The sequence below is a fragment of the Hesperophylax consimilis genome, chromosome 22 (assembly GCF_061612785.1).
Source record: "Hesperophylax consimilis isolate HC1 chromosome 22, BYU_Hcon_1.0, whole genome shotgun sequence".
NCBI lineage: Eukaryota > Metazoa > Arthropoda > Insecta > Trichoptera > Limnephilidae > Hesperophylax > Hesperophylax consimilis.
Window position 1 is genome coordinate 25639119 of NC_142857.1, and position 21314 is coordinate 25660432.

General features: G+C 32.3%; 1 protein-coding gene across 1 annotated transcript in view; it reads right to left on the reverse strand.

The window, feature by feature from the left end:
* LOC149413367 (uncharacterized) overlaps positions 1-19922 on the reverse strand; it is a 248576-nt gene extending 228654 nt beyond the window's left edge. The window contains exon 1 of the mRNA XM_089644869.1: positions 19795-19922. The gene's annotated coding sequence lies outside the window, so the exon portion shown is untranslated. The remainder of the gene's footprint in view (positions 1-19794) is intronic.
* Between the last annotated feature and the right edge of the window lie 1392 nt (positions 19923-21314).

Here is a 21314-nt window from a genome sequence, read left to right on the forward strand (position 1 = left end):
CAAAGAAATGCAGTCAAATACTCATAACTTGCAATTCAATACATCAGCAAGATACCAGAAAACTATTAAAATCCCAAAATTTAACATTAAGCTCATTCAAAATACCTATCTTTATCTAGGCATAATTTATTTTAATAACCTTCCATTAAATTTAAAAAATATCGAAAATATTCAGGAATTTCACCTTAAATTAAAAAATTACCTTAAACTATTATAAGTCCAAAATACGTTTACTACTTACATCTAGAAGTAATATTGTTTAAATCTTGTGTTGTTTCTTTATAAATTATTTACCTTAATACTAACATGTACATAATTGAACTAGAATTCCCTCACCAAACACAAGAGCATTGTCTCTTTATGGTGAGGAAAGGCTACTTTAATTTCTATTGTTTTATATCTTTTTTTATCCTGTATACACTTATCTGTGTAAAAATATATTTTTTCAAATATTAAATAAAAAATAAAAAAAAATAAAATGTATGAAGAATGATTTTATGATGAATGTAAGTAAGTCTTAAGTCATGGTGTTTGCAAAAGACACGCAATGCAGTTGTGAATGAGAAATACTTGGAGAAGGTGGACGAGTTTGTGTATTTAGGAAGTATGTTTACGAGGGATGGGAAGGCTGACAGATATATTGAAAGAAGGGTAATTGCATGTAACTCTATTAATGGAAGACTGAACGTAGTTGGCGCTAACAAAATGTCCAAAGAAGCGAAGCTAGCAGTCCACGATGGAGTGCTAGAGTGCAGAAGTCGGGGACGCCACATGGCACGACCAAGTGAATCAGATAATTGAGTCGGGCCATGTCAAGAGTGAGATTAATAGAAGAGTATGTATGAGACGATGTATGAATCTGAATGAGGCAAGGAGTGTGTACCAAGACCAAGTTGTTTGGCGGTCCGTCCTCTTTGCCTACCCCTGCGGGAAACGGCGTGATGGTTAGTTAGTATTGTTCATCACATTCTTACAAACAACTCGGACGAAAGGAGCATTAAAGCTGTGATTATGAAATTAATTACTTTAATTTTTAATTATTGAAGACAAGATTGACGATTTTTAAACGAAAATTTGAAACAGAAAAGATACGGACATGAACACAGGACTTTCGCCTTGCCTGAGTGCGGCTCAACCATTTCATTCAGTCATTTTTAACTGTATCATACTTCGGATAAGAACTAACAACATTATCTTCATTTTATCACTAATGGGACCCTATCTCCTTCGGTCATATTTAACTGTATCATACTTCGGATAAGAACTAAGAACGTTATCTTCATTTTCTCACATTTTACATAAAGATAGCAGCCAATTAAATGACAGTGAAAGTAATAAATAATAAAATTTGAGGTTTTAATTATTAATTTATTCCAAAAATAAATAACTTTATTGCTTATGTTTTTATTATTATAATTTAAAGCGGATTAAATGCAAAACTTATGTCATGGGATTAAAAATAACAGATGTTGTAACATAATGTAAGCTTTAATCTGATGCAAATTATCAAAATATGAATAGAAATCAATGAATTCGATGTTATATTATGCAACCTATAGAAATGGTAATAGCATTCTATTTATTATTCAAAACTTCCAAAGAGTTCATGGTCTAAAATGAGTTATCACAAATTGCTCAAAGCTTGCAGGAAAATTCGTGCAAATTTGAAAATGCACGACAGAAATTCGTTTTCACAGTTCATTTTCGTTGGTTGGCCATGGCCCAGTTATGCTATTTAGAAGGGAAATGCATCCAAACTTATTACAGTCATATTAACCGTATTGCTTTCTGCTTTCCTGATCAAAGGAAGCTATAACTCATGTGTACTGTACTTTTAATAAACGGATTGAATATTTTCTGAAATAACTGAATAAAACAAAACTGAAATCGTCTTTTATCTTAAGAGGAACGGCAGGGCGGCCTTCTTCATACAAAAAATAAATTTGGATTTGATGCCAAAATACTAGACCAAACTGAAAAATTATTGTTTTAATCAAAATGTATAGCAAATTTCTAATTCAAATTTCTAAATTTTCCATCTAGGGATATCGACACAGTCGGGCCCATCCTGAAATAATTTAAAGCTTTCTCGGCCTACCCATAACAAAGCACATTTTTGTCACCCACTCCTACACATGCATAGCCACCAAACTCTCTTACTTTCGATGTGACACCAAGGGATACATATCACCATAGGTGAGTAGCAGTGGCTGGTTGCGAAGAAAATTAGGAGGGTAAGAAACACGTGCTTCTTTTTATAATATATATAAAAAGATTAGACATTAATTATTGATTTTGATAAGTATCTAACTGGCTACAACGTAGAAAACGCTACTAGCCGGTAAGAAGGCTGTCGTCGACGTTGGGTGGTGTGACGTCAATAACGCCATAATCTCGAACAAAACTCTCATGGCGTCCCCAACTTCGTCTACCATTAAAAACTCTCTCTAAACACTCTTGGCACTAATAAGAACAAACTTAAAATTTATCAGCAAAATCGGTCGAGTACCTAGTTTTAAGTCTATTTATAGGGCGCACACAAACGAAAATTACCATTTACGTATAATGATAAAGAAAATTATTATAGTACATTCTGCATTATTATAAAGCAAAAATCCTTTGTTCCTTACCTACGGGAATAATGAAAGGCGAATAAAATCGTGAAATGAAGGTCTCACGCGACCGTAGCTTATTGAAGGGGTAGATTGGGGTAGGCACGAGCAGTGGGTAAAGTGGATTGGAGGAATCCTAGGTCAGGTCGCGACCCCTTTAATCCATTGGGCTAAATCATATATATTGTTTTTTATTATGTAATAATAGCTGGCGTGTACCCGTTGCGTTGCTCGATTTTTCTCTCCTTCCAATAAATATAATATCCATGTATTATATATGTAAGCCTTCCCTGAAGAAATTTTCTAAATGATAGTGCAAAACCCTATTGAAGTCCGTTGCATTGTTTAGAAGAACTACGCTCAAACGTACAGACGCGGATGGTGACTTTGTTTTATACTATTTAGCGATACCAATGTATTGTCAGGATTACTAATTTACTTAAAAATTATAAGGAAACGGCCTGTAATCCCGTTTTTATTTAATTATGATTTGGCTTGTTCCGGGATGTTCTCGAACGTTCCAGAATATTCCCAAACATTCAAACAATGTTGTGGTATGCTCTCGAATGTTCTGGACTGTTCTAGAAATCTCTAGAGGGCGAAACATCCAGCCCTTATATCTTAAAAAGCACGCCCTTCAGATAAAAACGAGAACTTTTCTCGTGGATGGGGGATAGAGGGCTACCACGCCATATAACTCCCTTGATCGAATCGGAACTCATTTCTGAGTTTTAGCGGCAAGCAAATTGGACACTTACTTTAATAATACAAATTGATGATTACAAATAGAAAATTTCATTTGATTTGAATATACAGAGGAATATATGGTGACCCCAGTGAGCTTCTTGGCTTAGTCCCAGATCGTTGTTTCAAAAATTAAAGAACTTACCGTCAAATTTTATTGAAAAGTTATATAGTCACATGTTAAACACTTTGTTTATTATGTTGATGACCCGTCCCTTGTAATATCTGATGAACAAATATCCGTTGCTATTAAATATATGCAACAAGACTTTACGTCATTAATTAAATGGTCACATGACGCAAGCCTAATCATAAATACAAAAAAAATTGATGCACATCCGATCTCCACATGCTTTAGTTTCGATTACACCTGAAATAATATTTTACAACTTTACATGTATTCATTCAAACATTTCGCAGCCCTGCAAATGAGATAAAATTGAAATGGTAAATGAATACGTTTATTTGGGACTGACTGTTAATTGTCATTTTAAATGGGACATTCAAATAAATAATATTTATAAAAGACTTGTGGGAAGATTACATAAACTATAAAGTGTTTCGTTCCTGTGAATATTTTTAAAATCATTTGTGTATCACTCGCAACTCTACGGTATGCAATAACCACTTGGAGACATTCTTTTAAAACTAACTTAATTTTCCTACAATCAGTTCAAAATTCTATGGTTAAATTACTAATTTCAAAAAATATTTTTTCACATACGTAAAATTTCATTGTTATATCGAAACTTAAATATCTTGCCTGGGCAGGCCTTACTATGGGATAAAATATTGATTTAGAATATATCTGACTCTGACTATAAAATAAAGATTTGGAACATGAAAACAACACTAGGTTCACAAAGAATGAAGGTATGCTTGTTCCAAAATATAGCAATAAATACGCACAGCGAACCCTAGAATATAATGTGCCCAAAATGTTTAACATGTTGCCAAGTAACATAAAAAATTGTAAAGATTCAGATATATACTGAAAACGTGTTTCGTAAGTAGAAATAATTTATATACTAATAATCAATATTAATCAATAGTTGTATTCATTAGCATGTAGATTTAGTGGTATTTTAGACTATTGCCAATAATAATAATTTGTATATTTTATAAGTAGCAACAACATTATGTATATTCATAATTACAAATAATATTATGTATACACATTTACATTGTAATTGAACATGAAGATCCTGTTGAAAAACTGCTTAATTGTAGTTTAACACAAAAAACCTTTACAGAACTATAAAAAATAAAAAGAACAAGATAATAATTACGCAAAAATTCTGATTTTTAAAAATTAAAAATTATTCGTTTAAAATAGAGCAAAAATTTCTCGACAAATGCCTAAGTTGCTTTTAAAGACACACGTTTTTTCATACCTATGACATTTCATAATATGTTAAATAAATAATAGAACAAAATGTGTTTTCAATAATTTTCGTAGCATACTTCGGTATTTTTTTATATAGAGATAATTTTACATAATTACCGTTTTGGCTCTACAAAAAACTTAAAAAATGTGAGAAATATGTTATAAATTTCAGAAATTAGGAATGCGGGGGCAACACAGTTTTATTAGACATATTAAGCTTGGAGAAGATACGATTATGCACCCAGAGAAAACAATAAAAGCACCGAACATTGTATGTTTTACAGTTGCTATTTTATCTCACATTTATATTGATATTACATTTATTGAAAGATAAGTGGCAAAAGTAGAGTTGATATTTATTTAAAATATTAATATTTTTACTGTTCACGTTTTGTACAGCAGTAGCTCGATGCAATTGCGTACCAGCCCAAGAAGTAACTTATATTTTCTGTATATGTGTAGGACTTAAGATAAGTACTGACCGGCTAGCGTAACCATGTAAATTTGTTGTGATTTTCAATGTTATTTATGAATAATATGATTCTCTGTAATAATATATATATGTCCTTAGCTTACGATAAGATACCAGTATAGAAGCATTAATTGCCCTTTGCTAAGTGCGGTATTTGTTTGTATCCCTATCTAGGTGTTCATTATGTTCTGCGACCTCAATAAGGTGCTTTCGGCGATACTTGATAAGCCAAAGAACAGAAGTGGCACAGAGTGGAAGAGAAGTGTTTTCAGTTGGCACGGCTCCAGCAGTTATTAACCCAAAAGAAGGTACTCGTACCCCCGTATTAACCCCTCGGGTCTTTTGAGATTTTGTCGTCATCAACTGTTATGTCTTAACAATACTGAAATAAATGTTCGAAATTCCTATTGTTTACGACTCCGTAGCACGTTCCACTTGAATACATTTAAAAATAATATCGCCTATTTTAGCCCTCTGACCCCAATGTGTCAATTTTATAATGAGAAAATGTGTGCTGAAGTAGACATTTTCGTCAATAATTTATTCGGAATCAGAAATAAATCTGCTGTTGCGTTAAAATATGTTGAGCTAATTATATTATGTATCACCCGTGTCTCTCTTTGTGACCCTTGTGTGTCTTGTGTCTCTTGTGTCTCTCGTGTACCTTGTGTCATATATCTCTCTTGTCATATATCATATGTCTCTTATGTCTCTTTCGTCTTATTTTTTTCTTATGCACCTTGTATCTCATGCCTCTATTTATATTATTCGTCAATTGAGCTTTTACACAATTTTGTATTTTTATGTAAATATATGTCCTTTGACTGAGAATATTTTGTACATTTATTAATATTATTAACTATTTTGATATTAACAGAGTTTTTAGTGTAGCGCCCTTCGTGGTAGCCGGACCTGTCCTAACGCGTCCTAAGCGCCAACCGCGTTGTGTTTTTTTAGTATTTTCGCAGCAGACACATAGCTGGACGGATGACGAACCTCGTGCTGGCGCTGTTGGTGGACGCGGTGCACTCTCTCGCTGCAGCAGCTGATCCAGTTTCTTCACCACCTAGGATTCTTGCTGCAGAGTCTCCATCTTCTATCTTCGTGTCACCTGTTTCTGTACTTCATTTTACTTAATTCACTTTATTTTTGTAATATTTATATTTTTTTTAATACCTACATCAACTATAAAGTGTCCCTGAGGTGATATCTCACAAAAGCGGCGCTACACAAACTGTCCAATAAATAAATAATAAATAAACTGTATTGTTCTCACATGTGAGAGCATCTGCGAACTTACTTCTAAAGATCTTCATTAAGAAATTCTTTATTTATTTATTTTCAAATATATTCATTGTTTTTAAACGCATCGTAAAATATTGATTTTGAAAGCAGATAAAAGGTTCTGTCAGATTTTAATATTATAGACGAAAACATATAATTTGAAATATTAAAATTTTAGAACAGGCGAATTTAAAAATATATTGTTTTGTTGCATACTCATTGTTAATTCTTGTTAACTGTAAAAATACGACTTTACACGAAACGTATTATAAAGCTAATCGCTTCTTTCATAAAAAATATATATTTGAAAAATAAATTCGCAAACTTAAACAAATCTTTTGCAAAAATGATAGCAATGACGGTTAATGACTTTTGAAATTCATTACATTTAAGTATCTTTTGTAAACTTTTGAAAGGAAATAAAAAGCGTGGTTTTAAATTTGGTTTCAAAGTAATACTTTCATTAGTCCGTATCAGCTCGTACCGTAAAGTACACAAGAATACTCTACTGATGTTGGTGTACTGTGCACTAAAGGGAACAAAAAGACCCGAGGGGTTAAAAATGGTAAGAAATTAGGTCTAAGTCGTAAGACTTGAAAAATTTCGTTTTACGGAGTTACTAGAATATGTTAAGTGCATGGGGATAATTATGATAAAAGTTCAGAAAAATGATGGAGCTATTTCGAAGTAGAAGACAGTACATTATCGAAATAAGATATTAGAAGACTTTGTTACAATTGGGAATAAATTTGTTTCATTCACCATAAAGCAGAAAAAGTTCTCTCGAACGGCGAGTTCCAACGTTATGAAGTTTGAACGGATTTGCGTAATATTATATTGTTACGTGTTATAATATGCTCAAAATACAATGTCTTTAGGTACTTGTCTCTAACAGTGAAAACTTGTCTATGATACGAAATAAAACCTCTTCGGTTTTGCCAGCCTAGCCAAGCACGTTGTTTCATTTAGATCCTAATTAATGTCATATTCAGAGATGTGCAAAATGGGTACCCAAAACCATTTGAAATGCAAAATGGAAATGGGTCAAAACTTTTCCATTTCAAAATGCAAAATGCAAAATGGTTTTTAGAAAAGCATTTCAAATGCAAAATGCAAAATACCTATTTTCAAAATGCATTGAAAATGCAAAATGGTTTCTCAGGTCAAACAATTCAAATAATTATAGAATTTTTCATTTAATAATGGATATCAATGTAGAACAAACATATTACATGATGGTAAACCCAAAAACACCACGACTACAGATTATGAAACCACAAAAAATTTGCACGGGACTAATGTTGCCAACGTAAAAACATAGAAACTGCTATCTAACATTTAATATTACAGCTTCATGGCCCCATGTTCAGTATTTGAATCTGTATTTTTTGTAATGATATCACTCAATTGCCAGGGCTCCTACCAGGGAGCAACTTGACAAATGTAAATTATCTCTCGTGAGGTTGAGGACCGACTGATATTTGGGGCTTATGAAAAAAATATGATTGGAGATAGTAGGAAGAATGTTGCAAAAAAGCATTTAAAATGGAAAATTCATTGAGAAAAGCATTTAAAATGCAAAATGGTTTTTAGAAAAGCATTTAAAATGCAAAATGGAAAATACTTATTTTGCATTTTGCATTTCCATTTGCAATGGATTTATTTGAAATAAAGCACATCTCTGGTCATATTATTAACACCACGTCATTTAAAATACGCCATATTGTTTTATAAATAATATTAACAGTATTTAATATATCGTGAAGTGTATGGTAAGAATTCCAAAATATCAAATTGACAAACTTGATGCAGCAGCACGGCTCATAACCAGGGTTTCTAAATATTCGCACATTTGAGAACACCTTTGTAACCTTCACTGGCTCAAGTGCTTTGAAAGAATCCAGTACAAATTGTGCTGGATGGTGTTTAAATCCATCAAATGGCCCAACCCTACATCTCTGAACTATGCGTCCCGGAAAACACTGGTCTGAGGCAGTCAACTCTTAGATCAGCAACATCAGCAGCTGTAGGCAGACTGACGGAACCTAAGCAAATACCATGTTTGGTGATGGCGCTTTCGGAGCATCTGAGAAAGTTCCAATTATGTCCTAAATCCTGTGTCTGAATTTCGCTAATAAACAATTAGTTAATCTTAATTAAGTGTTAATCTCAAGTGACCTACCAGGTGAGTATTGTACTGTATATTATCTCCATATATAGTTAGAAATAACATAGATCACTGTAGAAATGTATTATATATTTGTACGGTGCCCTTGAGGTGATTTTGCACAAAAATGGCGCTATACAAATCATCCAAATATTATTATTATTATTAATTATGGGTTGTTTTCCTCCAATAATCCAATGATGAATCACAATAAGCCTTTGTTCTGGTTGGATTTGGTAATTCTCAAAAGGAGTTAAGATTCTACACGTGTTTGCAGACATGGCATGTGTTTTCCAGGATGATTCCTCTGTTTATTTTCTGACTTATATCGTTTCACGGCGTAACAAGAATGTCGAGTTAATTAACTTTATCAAGTACATTAACTTCTTTATGTTTTAATTGTTTGCCAGTATTATTCTATTCAAAATGTCCGACTTTGGAAAACACGAGTCTTACATGAAAATTTCCATGAGACGTGGCACCAATTCAAGTGCATCTTAGGCACTGATTAAATAATCTCTAGAAATGTGATCAATATCGATTTAAAAGCAAGAATTTGTCGCAAATTTACATAAGAACTTTTGACTATAAAGCATGAAAAATGCCAATGAAAATCATTATCTGTCCAAAGTGTTTCATTGAAATAATTTGGTATTATTTCCCACTTGACTCTGTGCAGAAACGAGCTGTTCGTTAAATAGATTCCCCTGTCTTAAAAAAATAACGGATTACCATATTTAGAGTCTGTGTGTCAGGTGGGAATTCTGTCCTTGTTCTACCAGTATTCCAATGGGAGATGCTCCGAGGATCAAGTGTCATTGATCTTTTCGACATCTATGCATATTCGGGAATCATGCAGGACGCACGCTGGCAATTTGTCACATGATAACGGATCATTTCTACGACTCCATCTCGTGTCCAACGGTTGGGATGTGGAACGATTTGCCAGCCGCTGTATTTTCTACATATTATTATTCAACTAGGGCAATGTGAAAAACATAGAGGGTTCGGCTCGGTATATATATTTTTTATATTTTCCTACGTCCGGGTTAAATCTTCCCCACAGGAAAAACTATATACTTCCACACACTTTTCCATAAATGATCATCTAGTCAATCCACATTATATAAGCATAATAAATACAAAACAATACAAGAACAACACGTCAAATCACCAGAGATCAAATGGAAAAATAATTCACAGACTCCAGATATTTTTATATCAGAAGCTTCGGCTCGGTAGAACTTCTAATTGGACCTATAAATCCTATTGATCCCTCAATGTAAATATTTAAAAAAATCTTTCGTAATCCTACATGTATTTAAAATGACTGATTTTTGCATTTTTATATAGAAATTTTTCGATAGATCTAATACGCCTAAATTATGAATGAGAGAGCTAAGTATAATGCCAGTAGCCGAAATAACAAATGGTAATATTTTTATAGTCTGAGAATGCCAAATTATTTCAATCTCATTTCCTAAATCTGTGTATTTTCTTATAAATCATTATTATGCTTAGCTTAGTTATTAATATTATTGAGGAATGTTACTATAGCCTTCTTGTAACTATATTTCGTCCAGTTGAACACTATAGGCCTAAGGACTTGCGCGCACCACGATTTTCTGTACCACGATAATTTTGTCGCAGAAATGCAACGTATGAGTTAGTAAGTATGTGCGCGCATATACGACAAATAAATAGTTGCTATTTTAAAATTGTGATTTGTCACATTTTTCCGCGACAGCGCGCGACGCGATTGTCGCAAAATAAAATTATAGCATTTGAAGTTATATGGACACGCGCGCACTGCGATTTAAAATCGCTACCTGACAACCTTTCTTCAGCTGAGATTGCATTCCGCAATCTAGTATTATTGTATGCAATTTGAGGTCCAACAATTCTTAATAGTTTTTCAAATGTCTGAATCGTCACTCTATATATCCGAAGAATTTTTTTGGATACTATCGAAGATCATTGTATTTCAGATAAAAGAAACCTTTAACATATCTTTCTGCTGTAAAAGGATGAGTCCAGTATTTATGTGTTCTTTTATTCCTCCTCTTCCGAAGAAGCAAAACAATACAAGCAATTTGTACGAAATCCATGTTGAGAATGAACAATTCTTCGCAATTTTTCATCGCGATGCGCGCAGTATTATTTTTGCGATTTATTATAGCACGATTTTAAAATAGTGTCGCAAAAAATACAATCGTGGTGCGCGCTAGGCCTTATAGTGTTCAACTGGACGAAATATAGTTACAAGAAGGCTATAGTAACATTCCTCAATAATATTAATAACTAAGCTAAGCATAATAATGATTTATAAGAAAATACACAGATTTAGGAAATGAGATTGAAATAATTTGGCATTCTCAGACTATAAAAATATTACCATTTGTTATTTCGGCTACTGGCATTATACTTAGCTATCTCATTCATAATTTAGGCGTATTAGATCTATCAAAAAATTTCTATATAAAAATGCAAAAATCAGTCATTTTAAATACATGTAGGATTACGAAAGATTTTTTTAAATATTTACATTGAGGGATCAATAGGATTTATAGGTCCAATTAGAAGTTCTACCGAGCCGAAGCTTCTGATATGAAAATATTTGGAGTCTGTGAATTATTTTTCCATTTGATCTCTGGTGATTTGACGTGTTGTTCTTGTATTGTTTTGTATTTATTATGCTTATATAATGTGGATTGACTAGATGATCATCTGTGGAAAAGTGTGTGGAAGGGTTTAGTTTTTCCTGTGGGGAAGATTTAACCCGGACGTAGGAAAATATAAAAATATATATATACCGAGCCGAACCCTCTATGTTTTTCACATTGTCCTAGTTAAATACAACCTTTAACGAAATAAAACCTTGTTTGAAATGCCTTTAGCCGTGGTTGCTGCTTACCAACCATTCTCTAAACTATCTTCTTACTATCAGCTTAACTGCATTACGTACCTTTTTTACGTTAATACTGCCAAATTTATTTATGTTATGAGGCTGAAGGTAGTGGGTAGGGGAAGGAGATGAGAAAGAGGAAAATATGGGGGTACCTGGCTATTGAGATCTGGTCACCAAACACAGCTATTGCCATTTCAAGCAACGTTTCAATTCTGACCACGGAGGATATCATACCTCTCTTTGTAGAGACATTTTTATTTATTTTATTTATTTATTTAATACATGTTACATTGTTTTGAAATTTACATAAAGTAGATATAATGAATCACCATACTAGGCGGCTGCCTGTTTCATGGTGACCAATTGAGTGTAATTACTTTGTATGAAAATGAAATCTAGTGTAAACATATGAAATTAGTAACTATAGATGAAGCTAAAATTTTGGAAAAATTGTAATAAAAAGTAGAAGATAGAAATTAGAAAGGAGAAAGAAGTAAATTAGCATTAGATTGTAAAAATGTACATAATTATATATATAATTTTTAATATGTGTGCATGCAAGCACACATGTGTATATAGCAGCAGACATACCTATATACATATAACAACACATGTATACATACACCCATATGACGCATCCTCACGCATATAAACAATATATACACCTCTATCTAGTACTTGGAATAGGCTACTAACACTATAACAATCACACATCAAAAAATCCCCGAGCGCTTTCCTGAAACTGTCGTATTTGGCTATTGATTTTATTTCTAACGTTAAATTATTGAATAGTTTTGGAGCAAGAAAGGACAATTGTCTTTGTGCCATTGAGGTTTTGTGCGGTATCTTTAAATAGAATAAAATAAAGTCGCTATCCGCGTCTGTCTGTTTGTGCGCTTAGTTCTTCTAAATTATACAAAGGATTTTGAAAGTTTTTTTTTATCATTTAGAGAATTTCTTTCGCAAAGTTCATATATATAATACATGCATATTATATTTATATAAGCTAGAGAAAAGTCAAACAACGCCGGGAACACGTCTTCTAATTCAATCATAAAAGAAAAAGATTTCGTTTTTTTTAATGTTTGATCAATCCACCAAAAGTATATAAAGAGTGACCTTACTTTTGGCACTTCACATTTCTAAAAACCCTTTTTCTAGTTTATCTTTTCAGTGATTTGGACGTATGCAACGAATGAATTTTATAGAAAAGAGAATGCAGAGTTATAAAGCGTTGATCGAGTATTTAATGAGCTGTGTGGGACTTAAATTATCCCATTAAATCAATTCGAAGATAGCTTTTCTCTGGAACTCAGTTATCAGTTGATTGTAGATAGGGTCATTTGGCAGCAAAACATATCGACTAAAATTAAATTTATGGAATGCAGAATGTACATGACCAACCTCCACAAATTTCAATCAAGGTTATAAATAATAATGTAGAGTGAGCGCTGCAGAAATAAGATCGCTCAGACGAATGTGTGGTAAAATCGTATATGACGGCTCTCGTCTAGCAATCCGGAGGTCGCGGGTTTAAAATTTATTTGATTAATCTGTGTTATTTCACAATTGATTAAGGCGATGCACTACGTAGTAATGCAAAATCATGTGTTTTTGGTTTGAAAATTTGGTCGCCTAGAAATGTTTCAGATGCTTTAAATAAATACCGCGAGTATAATAAACATACCACTTAGCAGACATTACAAGGAAACATATCATAGGTACACAACATGAAGTATCTTATTCCTGTATATTGTTTCATCTCTGTAAATCATGTATTGTTTGTTTCTATAATATAAAATAAAATAAAATAAAATAATACACGTTGGCCTTTGAAACAATAGAGAATTTTTTACATAAGTCTTTCTATAAGCCCAGAAAAAAATAATTTATAAGGCCTATGAAAACTGCTGTAAAGTTCAAAATTTCCTACTTACGAACCCATTTTCGTTAATGGTTTTATTGTATAATGTGGCAAATTAAGTTATTTATAAAATAATCGGAAAACATTTAAATATTTATGCCTGAACATCCACAAAATAAAATTAAAGGCACTTTTTGGCCATGCTGCGGGAATTTAAACCTTATCGCCATCTACGTAAGGAGTGTTATTGATGGCGGCTCGATTCAAAATATTACACGACGTAGTGCATCGCCTTAATTTAAAATAACATTAGGTATATTTGCGGCACGTTCCAGAATGGAAGATACTTTAAGTATCGCCCTGGTATAAGACAAACATTCAAAATTGAAATGTTGCTTGAAATGGCTTTATCCTTGTTTGGTGTCCAGATCTGAAGAGAAACGTACTGCCTAACCTTCATCTACCCCATATCCTTCAGCCTTACAACAATTCCTAAAAGGGGATGCCATAGTCTCACTGGCTGCAGACGGTCGGGAGCAGTTAGGACTTTTGTGCCGTATTCACATAAAAAACTGTCTTGTTCGTTCGACAGGTCAATTTCTGATCGTCCTTTGAATAAATCCTTTCAGCTTCACAAATACTACAATTATAATATCCTGTTAGTTTTCACTTGTATACTGTAGTAATGTAGACTAGCAGTTAAAAACCCGCTCCGCGGGGTTTTTTGCAGCTAGGCCCTGCGGGAGGCACTTGGTTGGCGTTCGCCCAGTTTAAGTGATACTAACAACAGTTAAATTTAAAAGGTAGATATTAGGTCATTCACAGAGAGAGGGTGAGTATATATTGTAAATAGATTATTACAGAATATTACAGAAGAAAAGAAAATATGTCAATATAAAATCAGATATAATTAATAAGCAAAAAAAAATTATAAACCCTTTTTAAATATTTTCCCACTCAACTGGTCTTTCCCGTCTAACGATATTGTAATTCCTAATTCTGATAAACTCCACCCACTCTTACCCCTCCCCCCTCTTTCCACTTCTTCTTTCCAACTGTAATCTATATTTAATTTTTTTACTTCAATGTACAGGGTGTATCGGCACGTACCCGACAAACTTTAACCAGCTATTCCTTAGCATATTTGGAGTAAAAAATCGTATGTGCACTTTGCTGTCCGGTAACGTTTTTTTAAATAAAAAATGTATTATTCATATTTTCACCACATGTCACCACTGTTTTATCCTTTGTCAAAGTTTGAAAACCCATCTGGCAATATTTTATTTGAATTCCGTTGAATAATGCACGTGTGTACCTATATTGGCGCACTTTTACAATCACAACGAAATGGCACGGCACCTTTCGTCTCATTTTGAACTATTATTATTTAGTGTGTGCGAAAGAGCGAAGGCGCTTTTCGACATACTTGCTTATAACAGCTGTTGAACACGAAAAGCAATGCCAATGACAGTGATGTAGTGTGGACATTTTTATTTTTTTTGTTTTTAATTGAAAAAAAAATGCTACCGGACAGCAAAGTGCCCATAACATTTTTTACTTCAAATGTGCTAAGGAATAGCCGGTTAAAGTTTGTCGGGTTAGTGCCGATACACCCTGTATACTTACTCCTGATGACGTGAACTTTGTTCATGAAACATGTAGAGGTTGTATGTAATTAAGTGATGTAAACAAAGTTATTTATGTTTTAGTAAAATAAATAATGCCATTACAAAGTGATAAGCTACCAGAAGAAATCTTCTTATTAAACACTTGAATGGTCATGTAATTTTGCGTAACTATGCGTATTGTTAGCTGCATATTTAAATATTCGCGCCAGTCATTTGCTTCGTTCTTATACCGCCAGAGGGGCAGAGTGGTCAAATTTGGCATGCAGCCCCCTATTCGGGATTTACCCGAAACATATGATTTGAATTCGACCAATGAGAGGGCCTAGATCGTCCAGACGCTAGCGTAATAATAATATCAGACTAGCAGTTAAAAACCCGCTCCGCGGGTTTTTTTCTGCTAGGCCCTTCGGGCGGCTCATGCTTGGGCTTCGCCCATTTTAAGTGATATTAACAACAGTTACATTTAATAGATATATATTAGAACATTCACAGAGAGAGGGTGAGTATATATATTGTTAAAACACGGAACAGGAAGGAGTTAATTAATAATAACATTCTAAATTTACGCATAATAAGAATGACAGTTGTTTGAATAAATGAAATTTTACGTATTTGTGATGGATTATTTCAAATGAAACACTTTTATTGACTACATGTCTACAACTGATATTAACTGTTATCGTACCTAATATAATTAGCTCATAGGAGACTTGCAGTGCTTAAATATGTGTTACAACCGTCAATGTCTATAAGTTGAATCAATATCGTTTAGTTTGTCACAATTAAAGATAGTTTTAACAAAGTTGACTTAAATAATAGATTATTACATATTGATTAATTGTACCCGTGTTTATGAATAAAAGGAGGGTAATTGTGCGATGATATTAGCAGTCGGTTTAATTAAAAGGTGTTAATTTTACTCCAACTGGTGGTAATTCTTTACCTACAACTGTTACTGTATCTAATAAAGTTTAAAGCTAGATTATATATACACCTTCATCAGGAGAGTAAAAATCTATATATAAAGGTAGATTATTACAATATAGCGCCCCTGAGGTGATATCTCACAAAAGCGGCGCTATGCAAATTGTCCAATAAATAAATAAATATAATGTTTACATTTTATTGTGTATACACCGAAGTCAAAAATTAAGTATAGATTGCAATTGGGAAAGAAGAAGTGGAAGGAGGGGGGAGGGGTAAGAGTAGGCTGAGTTTATAATAATTAGGAATTACAATATCGTTAGACGGGAAAGACCAGTTGAGTGGGAAAATATTTAAAAGAGAGTTTATAAAAAAATTCTTGTTAATTATATCTGCTTTTATATTAATATGTTTCCTCATTTCTAAAATTTCAAAATTATTTATAGTGAAGTATTTTAAGACCTGAAAAAAACAAATAGCATATAACCATAAAACAATATATTCATAAGACAAATAGCATTTAATAACGGTTATTCTAATAAATTGATAGTTGAAATACTAAATAAAAAAATTAAACACATTCTCTTCAAACGGTCTTTCTAAAGATAGAAATAAACAATGGCGTAGAATTCTGTTTGTGGATAACGATACTTCTAAAATTATATATATAAACAATCCTGGTACCATTCAACTGGCGTTTTACACTAATAACAATAAAGAAATATATTCTTAATAATAATGGTAGCAAAATTCAAACAAAAAAATCAGTAGTTTTAAAACTCAATTGAGATGATTGTAATTTCTTTTACAAAGGTAGAACCAATAGAAACTTTGAAGTCAGAACTAAAAAATATCGCAGGGCTATAAATGGAAATAGTGAATCTGAGTTTGCAAATAATCTTTTAAATAATGATCACACTTTCGATAAAAATTCAGGTCTTAAAATACTTCACTCAGGATATAAAGCATCGCAAATAAATAATTTTGAAATTTTAGAAATAAGAAAACATGCCAATATAAAATCAGATATAATTAATAAGAAAAAAAAATATAAAAAATAATGATAAATGCCATTACAAAGTGATAAGCTTCCAGAAGAAATCTTCTTATAAAACGCTTGTTAATGGTAAGTAGTCAAGCAAGGCAAGTATTGTGAGCTGCATATTTAAATATTCGCGCCAGGCATTTGGTTCGTTTTTAAACCGCCAGAGGTGCGCTCTGTCGGCCATCTTGAAGAAACGCGTGAATTTTTATAAACGTCAAACATAATCACGTAACTGTGGAGAATTTTCACTGTAATGTAATTAATCCAATGGATTATGAACTTTCTAAAACATATTTTCTTCGATATTATCCAAAAATTATATGAGCAGAAACGATGCTTTTGAAGAAATCTCGTATTATTATGAGGCGATCCTATTTTAGTATGGAATAGTGTCTTAATATTCAAGTTACCCGAAACAGACAATTTTAATTTGACCAATCAGAGGGCCTACACCGTCCAGACGCTGGGACAATAATACTATCAGATACCTGATAGTTGGAGAAGTTTCTAGGAAATCCATGTTAAAGTTATTGTTATTAGTTTGCTAATTACAACAATACTAATTTACGTACATGATAGTTTGCCAATGAATAAATCTACACATGTTTATAGTTGTTGTAAGATGGCGTAAACCGTCATTAACAGACATTTGGCCGACGTCCTGAGATAACCTTGGCATTAGTTCACTCTGAACTTCAAAGGTACATGAAATAAATTTCTGAGAATATTCACTAATCGGGTGCAATGTGGTGTGTAATTACTATATCCGTTTACTCACATTCTATACCGATAACTACATAGGTAAATTACTGTACCGATAACAACATAGGTAAATTACTAAAAAATACTAAAGATAGAGATCATAAATCAAGACACTCAGGCATTTACTAAATATGTTGCAATGATTGTCCATCGTTCTACATAGGTAAAACAACTAGAAATATAAATATTAGAATAACGGAACATTAGAGATGTTTGAATTTTTCAGAGTTTGCCAATAATCTCATTTCCACCGATCATACTGTTAATAAGGACACATAGGTTAAAATTCTTCACCGTAACAATAAAGATAGATAATTGAATCACTTAGAAGCACTGGAAATCAGAAAATCCACAAATAATTACTATAGTTACATTATATTTAGATACACTGTGAATTTTTTCATGTTTATAAAATATTAAATAACAGAACAAAACGTGTTTTTAATAATTTTCGGAGCTTATTTTGCGAACTTTTTCTATCGAGGGAATTTCATATAATTAATGTTTCGTTATAACAAATGTATGGATATTATCTTTAAAAATAACTTTTTTTCCGAACTTGAAAACTTGAAGACTTTGTTATAAATTGGGTATAATTCTTAACGATGTAAGTGATGAAGTCGTGTAAAAACAATTTTCGACGCGCGCCCCGGCGTAATGGACGGACCTACGGTCGAATTTGCACTAGCAGGCTTAGAAAATCGATCTTTCCGTGGGGTTTATTTGAATTATTTCTGATGAACGTATTTCTAAAATCTCATATGTTAGTATTGCATATCTTATAAGTTAGTTTTAAAATTCTCCCGAGGAAGGAAGGGTACTTCTGAAATACGTTGAGTATAATTAAAATACCGTGGTCAAAATCAAATGTATGTGCTTATATTGTAAATTATGGCGAGCCACAAAGTTAATGCTTTTTACAAATATGTTTATACGTTTTTTTTAGCCATTTGATTATAGCACTCACTAGGAATGCCTTCTATGTGATTTGAATAGAAACACGGAAAACATTAGTATTGCTAATTTATTAAGATTTTTTTTCAATTAAGAACGGGATTGCAGACCCTTAACGAATTAATCGATAGTTTTCATAATAAGTAAAAGAGGAATGTATTAGGTATGACAATGGTGACGTGTTATTAAAAATCCTTATATTTTCGAATTTTGTCATTATGTATTATCAAGATAAATTCAGGTGCATGAACACGATATTATTAAAATTTTATGGGGAAGTGGTCGGCAATCCCGTTTTATACCGGATTACTAATAATTGTTTATAGAAACAGATAATACATGCGCATTTAATTGCAAAGCGGAAATAAAACCATTTTTTTCTCAAAGTGACATATCCTAAGGCACACAAACTACGGAAACAGCAAAATCCCGAGTGTTTAAGTTCTTTGTTATTTACAATGTCATAACCATGTGATGTGTTAATTTGTTAAAGATTTGTATTTAATTTTAGTTGTCTAAGCTTTAAAAAAACTCCTGTTTCTCTGTATCATGCAGTATATCATGTTAAGTACACATATATGTAAAAGCCCAACAGGGCTTTATAATAATAATAATAAATAAAAATACTTAATAAATTTGAATAGATTCGTAATAAATTAGCCATATTAATTTTTCTCTGTGTGGTGTCGCCACAAACTAAGTTCCGTTTGGTTCTAAGCCCGTTTAGCACGGGCGTTGATTCTCTCCTTACATTGGCTGACATCGTATTTCGCCGTAACATTTTATCGAAATGAAATTTTCACAATTTATTTATTTATTTAACGCCCATAGGGTTTTTACATGTAGGTGGTACAATTTTGATGACAGACAATTTTGTCTTGAAGGTCTTAGATAACAGAAGATTGAAAATATGACTCTCGAATGAGAACCCGTGGCATTCTACCACTCGTCCACTGACCGGCATAATCTAATAAATAATTTCTCACTCTGCATCACTAAGGATACATAAATCACTGTCTCCATTAAAAAAAACTAATACGTACTTGTATTTGTGCAGACGCCATGGAAACAGTCACCTAAGGATAAAAATAACATTTGAATAGAATTGAATAAACCTATTATGTGAATAATGCGTCAGATATATATTATGTTTATGAATGGCAAATACGAGTGATAACTCACCACGTACCTAATGCATGCGAAACGTTTACTTTTTTATGTTATCCGAATGTTGTGAAGATGATTTTTGCTCTTTAAAATTAAGCGGGATTATCAAAATTCATCGGGCAATTTTTTTTATTATTGCATTTAAAATTTAGCGCACACTAAGTTCGGTGAGCGTGATTTTGTAGTTTGTAATGGACTGCCACGTGATTTAAGAGGAAGCTACAAGCCACAAATGTGTATATTCTTGGTTTACCTTATATTGTAGGTAATAGGCATTAAAATCGCTTGACAAACGGAGTCTAGAAACGTTCGATTTCAAGCACAAAACTGGTTTTTGTTTATTTTGTAAATAATTTTATAAGAAAGCAAAAAAGTTAATCAATTGAAACTGTCACAGATAATCTTAGCTATAATACTGAATATTTTTTTGAAATTGTTTCCTTTATGCGTTCATATTTAAAAAATATATTTTTTTATCAGTTTATATTATATTTTTTATTGAGTAATTTATTTTTTTATTTGTATTCTACTAAACGATAAAACGAAACGATAGAAAAACCTTCAATTTATCTGAAGCATATTTTTTGGTATTCATAATGTACACTGATTCGTTATAAAGATTAATCAAAATAGTGATTTGGCATTAAGCTTCGCCTTAAGAATGATTACAGAATCGAAACAACTCAGAGCTTAACTTTAAACTTACCTTTTTAGACAGTTATGTCAATAAATATTCACTGTCTTCACCTTCATAGTCCGTGACATTGTAAATAAATTGATAAACGTGTAAAAAATTACACAACAACTAAGAATTAGTAAGCTTTATAAAAAAATCTCCAGCCCTAAAATGTCCTAAATTATCCAGTATTTTAAAATAAATATTAACTTGAAAAAAAGATTGCTTTGAAATTTTGATACAACGTTGCATTCGAATACGCATGTATTTTGTACACATATATAATAAAGATGTTTTGCATCGACAAACATGCTTTTTTTAAACAACGCCATCTGTTGGACGTAAAAGACACACCCACCATTGTTTCTCTATCAGCAGACAGACTGAGTCACAGCAACGTGTGGCGGGATACAGCTAGTATTCTAATAAATGTAACATCAATAGTAATGTAAGTTAAAATTGCAAATGTAAAATCAATGACCAGTGTTTTTACTATCGTATTCTTTTTGTATTTGATGTCTGTTTGTAAAGTATAAAATTAGTTATAAAATGTAAATTATTGAACTTAGAGATTAAAAAACTACTCCAATATTTTTTTTTAATTAATAATTGTTATTCATGTTTCCGTATAGGTAGGTACTTATCTTTCCTTCATTCAAATGTTTTCGTTTTCTATTTTATTTACATTTTTTTTCATTATACAAGTCTTTATACTGACGA